This window comes from Sus scrofa, chromosome 5 (assembly GCF_054392235.1).
Source record: "Sus scrofa isolate SSC_HxYL_T2T_F1_AM1 chromosome 5, Sscrofa_HxYL_maternal_Yorkshire_Landrace_v2.0, whole genome shotgun sequence".
Taxonomy (NCBI): Eukaryota; Metazoa; Chordata; class Mammalia; order Artiodactyla; family Suidae; genus Sus; species Sus scrofa.
The window spans coordinates 98,609,223-98,622,355 of record NC_139387.1 but is presented as its reverse complement, the minus strand read 5'-3'; the positions used below and the strand labels follow the sequence as shown (position 1 = coordinate 98,622,355).

The following is a 13,133-nucleotide window of genomic DNA, read 5'->3' as shown; positions in this document are numbered from 1 at the left end:
TCGAGAAATTACAAAAACTCTAAGTGTGTACCAGCCTGATAAAAGGACTTCAAAACAGATGGAGTGAAAATTGACAGAAATAACAGAATAGAACAATCCATAGCCATAGATGGAGATTTTAATAACCCTTTAGAAGTAATTTTTAGGAAAAAAAATGGACCAAAATATTAGCAAAAATATTTTTTAAAAATTAAAAATTGACCTAATAGACATTGTTAGAATATAAGCATTAATTGAAGAATACATACTTACAGGTACTAAATGTGGAAGAAAACTCTAAAATTGGGAAAGTCATAAGAAATTGACGGTATAGATATTTTTCATGAAGATTAAGTACTTGTATTTAATCCAAAAGGCAGTAAGAAGGCATTAAAGAATTTTGACACGAGTGTGAATGATGTAAACAAATTCTATATTCTCTGTTTACTTAGATCCACTCCAGTATCCTCAGATGTGTGTTAAGCAAAACATTTAAATAGATTAGGACCATGAAGAAGGCTAAAATAAACAATAAAAAGAAGCTTATCAATACAAAAATCTTTCTTTTTTAACATGTAAAAATAAACTTTTCAGAATGAAGGAGATTTTTGATAATGGTTAGGGATCCATTAGACCTAACAATGAAAGAGCAATAAGGAAAGAGATTTTAGCTTAGTGCTACTCCCAAAACACATGTATGCAGGCATGCTTGTGTGTGTACACTTGCACATAAACATGCATACACACACACACAGCTGAGTCAACAGGAAGAACTTGTCCTGCTTCATAATCTTCTAAGATATTCCTGTAAGATAGATAAAGTTTCCTAATTGTTTCGGTCTCCTTTGACACAAACTCCACAAATTCAGTCTATTTATGATTTTGCAAAATTTTAGTTATTGTTAGAGAAGAGTGTGGAAATGGTATATATTTCAGACATGACGTACACTTTGACATTTCTCTAAGAACTCAGTATTTTTGGCCACCAGTCAGATGGATAACCTCACAGGACATTACCTAACCTAGAGGCACATATTTGAAACACGTACAATTATAAAATGAGAACTGAACCCAGAGATTTAACAGTGATAAGTTCAAGTAAGTTTTTTTTTTTTTTTTAATAAATCCTTTTGGTCTCATAAATTTAAGGGCAGATTTATAAAACGCAAGACATCACTTCTTCCCTGCAAATTTTTTGTCTGTATTTGGGTCTCACAGTTCCATGGGGTTACCTAGAAGAATCCATTTCTTGACTGGCTTACTCTTATGCTGACAGTAATCTTTTAACTTTTAGATTGCCAGGCCAAAGAAATTGACAAAGCAAAATCTAACCTGACTTGAAATGTAAATGTTGACCCAGTTTTATCTTTCATGTTGTTCCCTCAATACTGATTTGTGTGAAATAAGAACATATGGCAATGTGTTAGTTGTGGGGAAAAAAAAAACTTTACTTCTAAAACGTTCCCCTTTACTCATTCACATATTGCCAACAATAAATGTCACATTTGCTTCACTTAATTACTCTGGCCCAGATTCCTTTGACCATGCAAGTCTACTAAAAGCTCAAATAGATGATATTGTTCTGAGAGGGAAGTGGAAATATAATGATAATATAAACTATTTTGATAGAGAAATGTTAGAGACCAAAAGCTTTGTGTCTCAGACTGAAGGGCAGCTGAAGAGATGGTCTCAGGGGCAAGTTTCAGAATCAGCTGTGAAATTTATATCATAAAACTCTGTATGTTCAGCAGCCAGCACAAAGCAGGTTTGAAGCAAGTAGAGCTTCCCTCAACCGAAGATGTGCAAATGCTGGGTGACCAACACAGACCTCAGAGTGGGTATAAGCATATGAAATAGTTTATTGAAAAACAAACCTAACATTTCAATTTCTCAAATAGAATTGAAAAAAAAAGTTGAACTGAAATATGCAGGAGTTCTTTTAGAATTGAAAAAAAAAGTTGAACTGAAATATGCAGGAGTTCTTTTGGAATAAGAGAAGAATTCCTGCAGAGATGGACTAAAGGGCATGGTAATCAGTTGCTTCTATTTAAAACCTCCCTTTGTGTGTATGCTTCCCCTTCCTTCCTCCCGTCCTTCTTTTCTTCCTCTACACCTTGAGACTTAAACATAACTCCCTTGACTAGAGGCATCACATTAAGAAGCAGTATTTCTCCCTGTATTATTGGACATAATGAACATAGGTTTTGGATGACTTCTACATTGGTGTCAGTCTGGATTGTGGTGGAAACAGTTAAAATGCAGGGAGTTTACAGTTTGTAGAGTTCCCAAAGTTGAATTTTCTGATTATGGTCCCACGATTTAATTTCTAAGACTGTTGTGTGGCTCTATAATGAGCTGAGAATATGGCAGGGCAATTGTATCAATCAGATCATTGTCATCCCAATATTCTCCTGGCGTCAATTTGAATATTTTTTATCCTATAGTCTGCTGATCTTATTTAAGCTGCTGGGGAACCTCTGGGTGAATTATGACAGAAGACACTGGTGGTATAAGAAATATGGTGATAGAATAGAAATTGGGATATCAGAAGAGCTAGGCTTGATTCCTCTCTCTCCACTAGATACTAAGGTTTAGAAGTCATTTAAACGTCTCTGAGCCTCAATTTCTTTATTTATGAATAATGATAGCAGTTGTTCCTCCAGAAAAATGGTGTGAATACTCAGATAAATGAGATTAAAATATGAAAAAATGCTATGAAAAGAACAAGATTCTTTGCTTATATTAAGTATTGTTACTGTTTGTCAAATAGAGCTAGAATAAAGATACTGATTATAATTTAATGTTCATAGGGAGACCTTAGATTCTCACTATGAAGTCTTTGAATTCTCATTTACCACCTATTAAGTATAATCTTTAACGCATTGTTTAACATTCCTTCACTTAGTTTCCTTATCTGTCAATGGAGGGTTTATGAGAAACTAATGAGATAAATACACTGGAACCTTAGAGCATACTACCTAGCATATATTTCATCAATAGAAATTTCATATATAGAAATCTGTACAAAAATGATTCTTGCAAATATAAAGACACAAACTATATGCATGTTTAGAGTTCCATGTTAACTGTTCACAACTATGCATTAGTTTAAATTCTTTGCTGCAAAATAAATATTTACTGACAAGTTCTTTTGCAGCATGCTCAGAGGTTCTCAAAAATTTTATGCTTAAGAATTGAAATTATGCCGAAATCGTGCAAATTCTGGTTGTATCCGTCCTGTTCAGCTGGTCTGGAGGTGAGTGTTATGTATTCGTGTATTGTGTCTGTATTCTCCCTTCTCTAGAGAAGTCTCATAGCTAGCAAATTCTCTCACAGTTTTCATCTTTTATTTCTAGACTCGGAACTTTTTTCCTTTTTTGTTTTTCCTGTATATCACATATTTCTGAAAATTTGATTCTATGATTTATTGTTTCTAATGCTAATTTTAATTTTGCTGCTTTTAAATGTCCTTAAACATTTCCTTACCTCACAAAACTTTAAGACTTTTGTTGTCTGTCAAATTTTCACCTGTTTTTCCACTGCCTCCATTTGTATTATCTCATTTTTAACTCATTACACTTCACTATCTTAGAATTTTTTTGCGATCATATGGCAATTGCTTTCAACTTTTCTAAGAGCTCAGACTCTGGAATCAGGCTACCCAAGTTTGTAGCCCATCTTACCTTTTTCAAATCCTTATGTCTATGAGCATGTTACTGATAACTTTTTATAAAATGGGAATAATATCATAATTTTCATGTCAATTTTAATAAGTAATGTACATTAAATATGTAGAGCTTTGTTGAACAATCGCTTTCAATCAGTATCATTTTTAAAATTGGTTTTTTTCCTCATAATAAACATCTATATACAGGCAAATACATATATATTTATGTACCTGTGTATATGTATACACTCGATATATATTTCCTCTTCTGCATTACTGAGTGTTATGTTTTCCAGGTTTTTTAATGTCGCAGCTTTTTTTGTGTGTGATTTCTGTATACTCTTCCTTAAAAGAAATCTATGCAGTTCAGATATTCACCCATAAATACATTGGGTAGAGTCTCCTTGGTGGCCTTTACGGGCGACCTGTCATTATGAGAATGCTTCTCTCTCCTGTATCTTGGGTGCTGTTTGATCTCCTGATTCCAGTTATTTTCTGATTATCTAAGACTTCGATGTAGGGCATAATGGTTGGTGTAATAGGAGTTTTCCTGGTGTTTTAGTTTGCCTGCCTTACTAGAAAAAAACAGTATTTACCTCTGGTTAATATATAGTACCTCCCACATAAATGAGAGTAAATTAAAAATTTTAAATGTTACCTGGAAGAATATAGGCCACTATTACTATGAGCATTTTCTGCTCAGTTCATTTCTGCTACTTCCTCCTGATTTAGGACTTCAATTTAATTTGTCTTTGGATAGAGAAAATGTCTATTAGTATCTTGAAGATGGTTGGAAAATTTGTGTCTAATGATGCTTTTCAAGATACTGTATCATTCTAGACATTTTTCTAGGTTTGTGGGCACAAAGCTTAAAATTAAAGATAGTAACTCCCAGGTATTGAAAATTTCTAAAAATGGTGGTAAAATACACATAACATAAAATTAACTATCAACCATTTTTAACTTTACAGTTCAATATTATTAAATATATTCACATTGTTGAGCAACCAATACCACCACCTATCCCTTTAACTTTTTTCATCTTGTAAAACTGAAACCTTATAGCCATTAAACAATAATTTTCTTTTTTAAAATTTTTAAATTTTTTAAGCTGTTGTTTCCCCAATACAATTGTTTTTCTACTCTACAGCATGGTGACCCAGTTACACATATATGTATACGTTATATTTTCTCACATTATCATGCTCCATCATAAGTGATTAGACATAGTTCCCAGTGCTACACAGCAGGATCTCATTGCTAATGCATTCCAAAGGCAATAGTACGCATCTGTTAACCCCAAGCTCCCAATCCATCCCACTCCCTTCCCCTCCCCCTTGGCAACCACAAGTCTATTCTGCAAGTCCATGATTTTCTTTTTTTTGTGTAAAGGTTCATTTGTGCTGTATACTAGATTCCAGATATAAGTGATATATGGTATTTGTCTTTTTCTTTCTGACTTCACTCAGTATGAGAGTCTCTAGTTCATCCATGTTGCTGCAAATGGCATTATTTCGTTCTCTTCTGTGGCTGAGTGGTATTCCATATATATACCACATCTTCCTAATCCAATCATCTGTCAATAGACATTTGGGTTGTTTCCATGTCTTGGCTATTGTAAATACTGCTGCAATGAACATGCAGGTGCATGTGTCTTTTTTAAGGAAAGTTTTGTCCGGATATATGCCCAAGAGTGGGATTGCTGGGTCACATGGTAGTTCTGTGTATAGATTTCTAAGGTACCTCCATACTGTTCTCCATAGGGGTTGTACCAGCTTACATTCCAACCAACACTGCAGGAAGGTTCCCTTTTCTTCACACCCCCTCCAGCATTTGTTATTTGTGGACTTATTAATGATGTCCTTTGTGACTGGTGTGAGGTGGTATCTCATGGGAGTTTTGATTTGCATTTCTCTTATAATCAGCGATGTTGAGCATTTTTTCATATGCTTGTTGGCCATCTGTACATCTTCCTTGGAGAAATGTCTATTCAGGTCTTTTGCCCATTTTTCCATTGGGTTGTTGGCTTTTTTGCTGTTGAGTTGTAGAAGTTGCTTGTATATTCTAGAGATTAAGCCCTTGTCAATTTGCATCATTTGAAACTATTTTCTCCCATTCTGTAAGTTGTCTTTTTGTTTTCTTTTGGGTTTCCTTTGCTGTGCAAAAGCTTTTCAGTTTGATGAGGTCCCATGGGTTTATTTTTGCTCTAATTTCTATTGCTTTGGGAGACTGACCTGAGAAAATATTCATGATGTTGATGTCAGAGAGTGTTTTGCCTATGTTCTCTTCCAGGAGTCTGATGGTGTCCTGTCGTATATTTAAGTCTTTCAGCCATTTTGAGTTTATTTTTGTGCATGGTGTGAGGGTGTGTTCTAGTTTCATTGCTTTGCATGCAGCTGTCCAGGTTTCCCAGCAATGCTTGCTGAATAGACTTTCTTTTTCCCATTTTATGTTCTTGCCTCCCTTGTCAAAGATTAATTGACCATAGGTGTCAGGGTTTATGTCCGGGTTCTCTATTCTGTTCCATTGGTCTGTCTGTCTGTTTTGATACCAGTACCACACTGTTTTGATGACTGTGGCTTTGTAGTATTTCTTGAAGTCTGGGAGAGTTATGCCTCCTGCTTGGTTTTTGTTTCTCAGGATTGCTTTGGTGATTCTGGGTCTTTTGTGGTTCCATATAAATGTTTGGATTGTTTGTTCTAGTTCTGTGAAAAATGTCAGGGGTAATTTGATAGGGATTGCATGGAATCTGTAGATTGCTTTGGGTAGTATGGCCATTTTTACAATATTGATTTTCCCAATCCAGGAACATGGAATATCTTTCCATTTCTTTATATCTTCTTTGATTTCTTTGATTTAAGTTTTATAGTTCTCGGCATATAGGTCCTTTACCTGTTTGGTCAGGTGTATTCCGAGGTATTTGATTTTGTGAGGTACAATTTTAAAAGGTATCGTATTTTTGTATTCCTTTTCTAATATTTCATTGCTGGTATACAGAAAAGCAACTGACTTCTGAAGAAGAAGGAAGACTCCCAAAGACATTCTATGAGGCCACCATCACCCTCATTCCAAAACCAGACAGAGATACCACCAAAAAAGAAAACTATCGCCCAATATCATTGATGAATATAGATGCAAAAATTCTCAACAAAATCTTAGCCAACCGAATCCAACAACATATCAAAAAAATTATACACCATGACCGGGTAGAGTTCATCCTAGGTTCACAAGGATGGTTCAACATACGCAAATCAATCAACATCATACAACACATTAACAAAAAAAAAGTAAAAAATCATATGATCATCTCCATAGACGCAGAAAAGGCATTTGACAAAGTCCAACATCTATTCATGATCAAGACCCTCGCCAAAGTGGGTATAGAGGGAACATTGCTGAATATAATCAAAGCCATTTATGATAAACCCACAGCAAATATAATACTCATTGGAGAAAAACTGAAAGCCTTCTCACTCAAATTTGGAACAAGACAGGGATGCCCACTCTCACCACTGCTCTTCAACATAATTTTGGAAGTCCTAGCCACAGCAATTAGACAAACAAAAGAAATAAAAGGCATCCGTATAGGAAGAGAAGAGATAAAACTCACTGTATGCAGATGACATGATACTATACATAGAAAACCCTAAGGACTCAACCCAAAAACTATTTGAACTGATTAATAAATTCAGCAAAGTAGCAGGATATGTTTTGTTTTTTTTTTTTTTTTTCCTTTGCTGTGCAAAATCTTGTCAGTTTGATTAGGTCTCATTGGTTTATTTTCGCTTTTATTTCTGTTGCTTTGGGCAACTGACCTGAGAAAATATTTGTAAGGTTGATGTCAGAGAATGTTTTGCCTATAAAAAATTTTCTATTCTTCCCTTTTCCCAGACCCTGGTAACTACCATTCTATTTTCTGCCTTTATCATCTTGTCTACTCTTAAGTACCTCACGTAAGTAGAATCATACAATATTTTTTCTGCCTGACTGTCTTTTTTTTTCACTTAGCATAGTGTCTTCAAGGTTTATTCATGCTGTAGCATGTTGCAGAATTTCCTCTTTAAGACTGAGTAATATTCTATTCTATGTATATACATTTTGTTCATCCATCCATCTCTTGATGGGCATTTACGTGGGTTTCATGATTGGTTGTTATAAATAACGCTACTGTGAACATTGGTGTACAAATATCTCTTCAGGACCCTACTTTCAATTCAGTATATACCCAGAAGTAGAATTGCTTGATTGTATTGTAATTCTACTTTTAATTTTTTTGAGAAATACACTCAGAATCTGCACAGAATAGGGGGTATGTGAAAATATGAAGAATATTTTTATGCTAATGAATTCTAAACTTACGTTAAATGGGCAAGATTTTTAAAAGACATGAACTACCAAAACTCATTTTTAAAAAAAGATGACCTAAAAATAGCCCTGTATTTATTTATTTATTTGCTCTTTTTTTTTTTTTCCCACAGGGCCACAGGTGCAATGTTTGGAAGTTCCCCAGCTAGGGGGTGGAATCAGAGCTGCAGCTGCTGGCCTGTGCCACAGCCACAGCAATACCAGATCTGAACCATGTCTGCGACCTATACCACAGCTCACGGCAACAATGGACCCTTAACCCACTTAGCGAGGCCAGGGATCAAACCTGCATCCTCCTAGATACTAGTCAGGTTTGTTACCACTGAGCCACGACAGGAACTCCACTCCTAGCCCTATATTTAGTAAATAAATTATGTTTGTAGTTTAAAACTTTGCCAAAATATTACTGAAAAAACTACAGATAGATTTCCCTCATGAAGATACGTGTTGCACTTTTCTAAAATATGCACATAAGATCCCTATATATATTTTACAGCTTCGTATGAGGGATAGAGAGGAGAGTACAAAAATATTGTTGGAGTTCCCGTCGTGGCTCAGTGGTTAACGAATCCGACTAGGAACCATGAGGTTGCGGGTTTGATCCCTGGCCTTGCTCAGTGAGTTAAGGATCTGGCTTTGCCATGAGCTGTGGTGTAGGTCACAGATGCAGCTTGGATCCCACGTTGCTGTGGCTCTGGCATAGGCCAGCAGATACAGCTCCAATTAGACCCTTAGCCTGGGATCCTTCATATGCCATGGGAGCGGCCCTAGAAAAAGGCAGAAAAAAGACCAAAAAAATATATTGTTAATGTGGTTAATGTGGGGAGATTATAGTGGTGAAGAAATCATTGAATTTTTTACCTCTCTATTGCTTAAATTTTATAGCATACATTAGATTTTTTTCAATTTAAAAATGTAACTTTTTAAAAAAAGAAATCTTTAAGGGACTCCACTTTATTATTTATGGCAAGAGGAGAATTTGAAATCTATACATGTATTTAATGCCTGCTAGGTCCCAGCCCCCACATGTGGTGCTAGGGAACCCAACAATGAATAAACGAAACACAAACATGGTATCAGTCTCAATAATCTTTAATATAGTAGAGTGAGAAGGGCAGTTAAGTTCATGTCTAAACTACAGATACAGTAAGTGTGTATTGTACAAGGGATTAAGTTCATGTCCAAACTGTAGATATAATAAGTATGCATGGTCATTGCAAGCATGAATCTCTTCCCTCAGTATGACAGCGTCTGGCACATACGTGAAGAATGAATGAATAAATGATGTGTGGTATAGTAGGGCCACACAGAAAGTGGACAGTTCCGCCTGGAACAGGAGGGGAGAAAGTAAGGAATGCATACAGGAGATATTTTGGTTAACCTTTTTGAGTTTTAGGACGGCTGAGGAATAGATGCAGGAAACCGCAGGCAAAGCAAGGTGCATATGAAAAAGTGTGAGTCACATGCCATGATTAAGGAAAGGGTGTTACTTAACACAACTGCTGCACGTAGTGAAAGGATATGGTTGAGTTAGGAAATAAAGCAGGAAAAGGGATAAGAAATGGTGTCATTTGCCATGATAAAGCTTTTAGATTGGAGTTGAGATCAGACAGAGCACAAATGGCGGGGGACTCAAAGATAAAAGAAGAGTATTTGTCTGTGTATGTGGGGACCATGATTTTTGGTCACACTTTTTCTATGAAATAGTGTGAGAGGAGGTGGGAGGAGGGTACTCTACCAATAAATAAGTGTGAGGGAAGAATGAGTTACGGTGCTTGAAAAGATAGGTTTTGTTATTACTATATTCATTGTATTATTCTCTTGAGTCTTCAAAAGGTAGTACCAAAAAAGTCAACCCCATGTATTTCTCATTTTGTTGTCTCGTCATGAAGAGCGCGACACAGCTACTGCCTGACAAAGCAGTGTCATGACTGCCTCCCTCAGCTTCAGGCTTTTATGATAAACAGCTTCAACCCTTTCATCTGCACTGGAAACTGTTTCCTACAAAATGCTTTCAGGAATAAACACGAACATGCACTTGGTAGTATTCAGAACTCATTTTTATTTGTCTTACAAAATTTCACCTAACTCCAAGTGGGGATATGTTTTGAGAGTGATAATCTAAGGCTAAATTCTATTGACTTCAGAGATTCAGGTGAATAAATGAGAAACTCAGTGAATGGTACTGAGTTGTTTCTCTTTTCATTTCAAACTATTGACTCAAAGACCTCATCATTTGTCCTATTTGTTCAGAAGTATGGAGATTCAAGAGTGGAGTCTCATCCCTATCCTCAGATTTCGGAAACAACAAGCATCTCAGTCCGTAAATACAATTGTCTAAGTAACAAAATATGACTTCTATAATTCAACTTAATTTCTTATCCAAAACACTCATTACACCACTGATTGGAACCTTAACCTCCTAAACTTTTAGGATTTCTCCCTTGTGGTCATACTACAACTTTAGGTCCAGGTATCTATCACACAAGCAAGGTCGATGGGAGGATAGAAGGTGCATGTGGGAAAGGAGGAAAAATTGATTTTCAGACATTTATTCACACTGATTTTCACTGGACCCTCCCTTATCCCCATCTACCTGGTGCCCTTCAGACCCAAGGATACTCTGCTGTACTGAGCGAGCTGTGATTCTGGCATGGATCTTTTTATTTTTTATTTCTATTTTTTCAGACTGCACATGGGGCCATCTATCTTGTATGCCTCACAGCTCTTTCCTTCTTGGGTCTGTGGCCTTCTTGGGTCTTGGGTCTGCTTTGGGGACACATGGACCTCTGTATTTAGCTTACCATGTCTCCTCAGCTCTAGCTCAGAGTTCTTTTAATAAAGGTATATGGTGGGGGTTGTTTTTTGTGTGCTAGTTTATTTCAAGATGATCTGTCCTTTCCAACTCCTCCTTGGCATTAGGCATTTTGTAAACCAAAACCCAGAAAGACTTGTAGGGGAATTGTAAGAAGAGAAAAGGTGGTATTTCAGCATGTTTACCTACCATGTTTTTATATGTCAGAGCCATTTTTTATGTCAGACAACAGTAAAATTGGCTTAGTCTTTGTCATCTATAGATAGCCTTTTGGTAGAGAAGGAAAAAAAATCGTATCATATACCTGTAGACTCAAACTCAGTTTTTTTCACCTATGTTTACTGAACATTTGTTGTTTGTAAGGTGCTTTGCATAAAAAGAACTTGAAGAAAAACAAGATTCCCTTCCTAAAGGGATTTGCAGTCTAGTGAAGAAGAAGACTGGAGCATAAATAACAGTAATGTGAAACCCAAAATGATTAATCTACCTGCATGAGTCATAAACAAAGAGCTTTGGGGGCACCAAGAAGGCGATTAATTTTAATCAGGGCATTGGAGAAAACTTCAGACCTAGCACTGAATCATACCTACCAGTAAACAGAGCGTTAACAACTCTCTGAGCAACTTGGGGTGGAGGCGTAGAGGATTTCTCCCTGCTTCATCAGCCGCTGGACAAGCACATTTGTGAGCCTTGGAGGGTTCAGAATTTTCAGCTGAGGAATCCTTCACCCACCTCCCTCACTGCTAGAGTCTCCTCTCTGCCATTATCTACTTTTCTAAAGCTTATATACTCCAGGTCAATCATTCTCTTGCCTCCTTGACTTTTGGTGGTGGCAGCGGCCATGGTGATGTTTTGATTTCTCTCTTTTTGTAATATTTTCTTTCTCTCTCTTTTTTTTTTTTCACTCGAGAAGTTGATTTCAAATTCTAAACTCCTTGTGCTTGGCATTTTCTGACTAGTTAAACTTGTTCATAAGCCTCAGAAGCCTTAGGAAAGAGAATTGATCAGTATGGTAGAAGAGAAATGTGGGATTTCCTTTTCTTTAAAAAAAAAGAAAAAATGCTGGGAGTTCCCCTAAGTGGCTCAGTGGTTAACAAACCCAACTAAAATCCATGAGAATGCAGGTTCAATCCCTGGCCCTGCCTTAGATCCAGTGTTGCTGTGAGCTGTGGTGTAGGTCACAGACGCGTCTCAGATCCCACATTGCTACGGCTGTGGTGCAGGCCAACAGCTGTAGCTTTGCTTTGACCCCTAGCATGGGGACTTTCCGATACTATGGGTGTGGCCCTAAAAAGCAAAAAAAAAAAAAAAAAAAAAAAAAAGAAAGAAAAAAGCCTAAAAACTTAAAAGCCGTATTACTAAGTGAAAGAAGCCAATCTGCTTACTATATGATTCCAACAGTATGACATTCTGAAAGAGGCAAAACTGTGACAGTGGAAAGATCCGTGGTTGTCAGAGGTTAGGAGGGTGAGTGGGGAGGGATGAACAGGCAGAGTACAGAGGGTTTTTAGAGCAGTGAGAATACTCTGTAGGACACTGCAGTGGTGTATATAAGTCATTACACATTTGTCCAAACCCCATTGGATGTACAACTTTGGATGGTAAGGATGTGTCAGTATAAGTTCATCAGTTATCACAAATGTATCACTCTGGTAGGGGATATTGGTGGTGGTGAAATCTCTTCATTTATGGGGTCAGGGATTATACAGGAATTATCTGTACTTATACCCATTGTTTTTTGCTCTGAATCTAAAACTGCTCTAAAGAATAAAGTTCATTTAAAAAAAATAGTATGCATTGTTTCATCTATTCCACCAGTTAGGGACTCCCCTTATATTCATTTAGCCACAGAAGCATCTTCTGATTTTCGGTACTACTCTCATTACTTGTCAGCCTTGGTGAGTGAAAAAGTCTTTCGCTTGAACAGAACATAAGTGGTAGGTAAATCTTTCTTCATCTAGACTATCCTGGTCCATATTTTTTTTTCTTTTTAAGATTCACTGTATTTTTACCCCCTGTAATAAGCATGAAGCCTTGATGTATACTTCAAAGAGATGTGGCACAGATAAGAAAGGGCAAAAAAGAAAGGAAAAAAAATCAATATGGGGAAATATCATTTCTGATTGCTGTGAACAATTTCACTGTTCCCTATTTGTTTTATTGCTCAAAGAAATACTGTGATGGTATACAAGGCTAATTTAGCACCATACAAAATGTGTTTATGATGCTGAGAGAAGAGCCTCTGTCCTGGCCAGTCACCATGGTAACCTCTAAAAGCAAAGATTATGTCTGATTAGGTTGCCCTTC

At 36.5% G+C, this 13,133-nt stretch overlaps 1 long non-coding RNA gene across 7 annotated transcripts in view; it reads left to right on the top strand.

Moving 5' to 3' along the window:
• The window catches only part of LOC146403579 (uncharacterized), a 408,191-nt gene that overhangs the window by 63,572 nt on the left and 331,486 nt on the right, over nucleotides 1-13,133 (top strand). Inside the window, exon 3 of one of the 7 annotated variants that reach the window (XR_014804458.1) lies at nucleotides 3,137-6,941. The exons of the other annotated variants lie outside the window; for them this stretch is intronic. This is a non-coding gene — a long non-coding RNA (uncharacterized LOC146403579). Of the gene's footprint in view, nucleotides 1-3,136; nucleotides 6,942-13,133 lie in introns of those variants that run through there. 7 annotated transcript variants of the gene reach the window in all.